Genomic DNA, 4,513 nt, shown 5'->3' with positions numbered 1-4,513 from the left:
GCTGGGTTTTTAAAAGAGACATTAGCACCGTCAACAGGAGAATGCCAGGGGCCACGCGTGAGGGTTTATTAGAAAAAAGTAGCACACGACGTGTCACATTTCAACTCGTTGTGGGCTTGTACATCAGCAATTTTCTCTATTTCGGAACAATTTTCACCTACAATGATATGCCCACTATAGAGACACCAGGTTGAATGTGTTTAAAATACATGATCGAAGCCCAACGGTGCCGGTGAGCAACAACTTGCACACTGCTCCTTTAGGACAGACAGACAGACAGACAGACAGACAGACAGACAGACAGACAGACAGACAGAGAGTGGTGGGAATACGGCTGGGCTAAAAGAGGCTTTCCTTTGTCACATGTGACCCGGGGGTTAAACAGCTCTATACGTAATTGGTTTACCATGTCATGTCAGAATGCAACACAACCTGTTGCACCTTTGCCCCCGGCAGGGCAGGGAATTCACAATGGAGGAAACCATTACACAACAAAGTACAGTACATGCAGTACAGTACACTGACTGAAACCATGGCCACACATTCAGCACATGGTGAAATGTTGCTACTACTGTCTGGGAAGTACAAAAGCATATATCCGCCTATAAAGTAAACCTGATGTTTTTTTTTTAGCCTTCTGGTAACTACACACTGAGTGCCACTGTCACTGGTGACAACTGCTACACTAAACAAGAGCACTGACTGTATTATCTGTTCTGTATTTCTCATCTGTTCAATCACAGTCAGTCTCTGTGGCTGAGAGAGAGAGAGAGAGAGAGAGAGAGAGAGAGAGAGAGAGAGAGAGAGAGAGAGAGAGAGAGAGAGAGAGAGAGAGAGAGAGAGAGAGAGATCTGTATATGGATCCTACATACCTACATACAAGACTCAAAAAGGCACATATATGTTGTGAAATATATTCATTCGCTAACCATTGTTTTCCAAAGGTAAAAAATCACCACGCTCACACCTATTCCATTTCTATATTTGCATGCACTGTATGAATGAACAAAAATCTTACAGTCATAGCCTATATCTGCTCTCAGACTGAAAGCGGTGAAGTGCGCTGCTCTCACAGTCTCACAGAAGGGGTTAACTTCTCTCCCTGCTAGCACGCTGTACATAGCGTGTTTCTGTGCAAAGCACATGGCTGCTTTTGGTCCGGGATTACACGAATAGTGTGCATGGCAGCCACGCAGGTTGCTACAATGTGAAACCCTCACAGATCCATTTGGTTCCATTTGTACACTCTCAGAGTTCAATTAGAAGTATTATAATTGTTATGACAGTGTTTTTACACTGTTATGGGTCCCTATTGTTCACTCTACCTTTTGCTCCATAGCAGTAATGCAAAGGTTGGCCAAGAATGATGATTCAACTCTGTCTGCCGTGTTTTAGGGTGAGCATTATTGTATTCATCTCGAGAAGAACCGATCGACTCGGTGTGCTTGCAACGTCCGAGGGAGTGCGCCAGTGCGTTACCCGGTGTCAAGTTGGTCGGACAGGCCATTCGTTATCCAGAACAGTAGTAAGATTGCCAAATGAATCCTGGTTACACAATGGTTATAAAAATGTTACGGTATCGCTACGGTGATATGCGATATATAAACTATGTACTGTATGTGTGTACTGTCACATAGGTATACACTGACATGTTTGATCTGCAGTGATGTCCCACCTGAATTTGAGCGGGAAATGTAATTGGCCTGTCACAGGGCAGCCCCAGACAGTAATGAGGAACTTTGCATGCACACACACTACACAGCTGCTCCCAATATAGCAATCACTATGTGTGTGTTTAGTAGTGTTTGTGTTGCATGTTTTCTTTACAAGTGTACATATGACAACATTTTTAAGTAACAACACAAAGGACTGCAATGGTTTTCAAACGTGTTTATTTATTGACACTGTGTGTGTGTGTGTGTGTGTGTGTGTGTGTGTGTGTGTGTGTGTGTGTGTGTGTGTGTGTGTGTGTGTGTGTGTGTGCGTGTGCGTGTGCGTGTGCGTGTGTGTGTGTGAGGAAGTTGAATTAATTGTTGGTCACTTGTCTCTCTGCAGTGCTGGTAAGGCAATCCTGCTAATTGGGAAGGTGCCAAGTACTGTGGAGGACGAGGTGTTTTTGTTATCGCAGGCTAGGATAAATAAATCCAATTTTAATAATCGTGTGAGTGATTTGGCACCTGAAATATGCCATTGGAATTTGTTTTGTGAAACAGTAATTGTGTAAGATAACTCATGGGCTGCGGGCTGTTAGCCGTGTTTTGAGTTAAATTAATTACCAGTTAATAATAGTGTTTTGGTATGGTCCACCTGCTATATAATGGAGGCTGGAAGCTGTGGGATGATAAGTTAATTTTTGGCTTGAGCTGAGTAGACAACATCAGGAGAGAGCAATGCCCCTTGCCTTCTACAGTTCTTGAGTTATTGGCTTGTAGTTTTTCTTAGTTTAGCTGGCAAGTGTGTCAACTTTAAGCCAAACCCTTTCAAATTATGTATTTTTGAAGTATAATTTTTTTGCCCGGGGCCTGCACTGTATAAATCCTGTATGGGATCTATTGGTGTTTTGGTGTTATACCTGTCCACACAATTTTGGGCCAACTGTAAGAAAGGCAATCTGGAATCCATTCAGTAAAAAATAAAGTATAGGGTACAGGGCGCATGATTATAGCTGGCTAGTAGCATGGCAATTCATCCATTAGATATTAAACCGTCTATCTAGGCTTACAACGTGTCGCATGTTGTGAGCTTGAAGATCGGCCATTTTCGTATTTTGCTTAATTAAAAAAGCCAGAGGCTATGACTATGTGGGGGTCCTTAATTGGCATGGAAAAGTCTGGGGACCCCTAACCTACACCTCCTTGTGCCAAACGCAGGGAGGGTTTTGCAGTGACAGCGGACCGGCCCAGATCACAGGGGAACTGGTCTGGCAACCACAACATAATTATAAGTTACACCAAGTAGGAGAGACAAATGTTGCGTGCGTGCGTGCGTGCGTGCGTGCGCACACACACACACACACACGCACACACACACACACACACACACACACACACACACACACACACACACACACACACACACTACAAGCTTGTAGATCTGCCTTTTCCACTACTTTGTTTTTGCGTCACTCTTGTATGACGAAGTAGGGCATTCATTTACGAATAAAAAAACATGCAATGTTGAAATATGGAGATACAAGGTTTCTGCCCGACAGTGACGATATGCTCCTCCAATACAATGGAGGCCTTTTTGTGGGGTTATTGACACAACAAACACGGCTATCATGTGTGGATTATCATCATGGATTACAGTACAGGCCTCATCCACACTTTGTTTGCATACTTCAGTATGCTGCACGTGGCTGGTGTGTGATAATAATACAAGTAATTTGGCCCCATTTTGTTAACACAAACCTGTATCTGTTATCATATCCTTAATATCTAGATCATATTTACCTTTGTACCTTGGTGTATTTGCTTTCTTGTGGCTATATGGACTATGTGACTTTGTTTACAACTCCACCCACCTCTGGGTGTAGTTGTAAAAAATAAAAAAGTAATAGTAGTAATAGTAGCCATGCAAATAACTACTGCAGCAAGAGTCATAAAGAATCTGCTGAAAAGACTACTCAAGTACTTAGTAATTTCACACACAATCTGATTTATTGTTTAAATAATCAGAATGTGTCACGGTCCCTTCCTCAGTGTTTGGACTTTTGCAGTGTTTCTCTGTTTTGGACATTTATGTATTTCTTGCCGTATCTTATTTGGTAGTAAGTCCTTGTGCTCTGCTCTGTTACCTGTTGCCTGTCTTGTCTCACACTTCCTGTGTTAATTGCCTATTGTGTTCATCCTGTGTATAGTTATTATCCCTATTCCAGTGTGGATTCTCAGTTGATTCACCTGTGCCCTGCTGTGTCTATTTAAACTCCCCTGTGTAGTGAGTTCTTCGCCAGTTCGACATTTAGTCATTTCGAGTACATGTTGTATGTTTTTGAGTGTTTAGCCTTTTGTACCTGGTTATGTTTTGACCTTTCCTGTTGCTGGAGAATCTAGTTTATTGTCTACGTGCCAAGATTTGGTGAACTGTTAATTGTTCGCCCGCCACGTTTTGGACAACCTTTGTTGATAAAACCCTTGAGTTGATCTCTTTGGCCTCAGTCTTCTGCATTTGGGTCCTACTCAACACTTAACCCTGACAGAATGTTATTGAAATGTCTTGCATAAATTACAAGTGCCTTTTCAATAGAAATAAACAAAACAAAATTGTCTGACGTCTCTCTGAGAGAATGAAACATGTAAAATGTAGTTGTTTTTTTTTAAAGAGTAAAACAAAGTAACAAGCTTTGTGACTTTTACTCCTTTACATTTGGTCCCAACACAAATACCCCCCCCCCACCCCCCCCTTCACAAATATACTTGACTAAAAGTGAAAAGTATGTCGTATTAAAACAATTTATTCAAAAAGTTACTAAGTGAGTGCAGCTGTGTAAACGTATTACCACCAACCTCTGGTT

The sequence above is a fragment of the Gymnoscopelus microlampas genome (genome assembly GCF_963454915.1).
Source record: "Gymnoscopelus microlampas genome assembly, chromosome: 11".
NCBI lineage: Eukaryota > Metazoa > Chordata > Actinopteri > Myctophiformes > Myctophidae > Gymnoscopelus > Gymnoscopelus microlampas.
The sequence above is the reverse complement of the archived record's forward strand: the minus strand, read 5'-3'. Positions refer to the sequence as shown.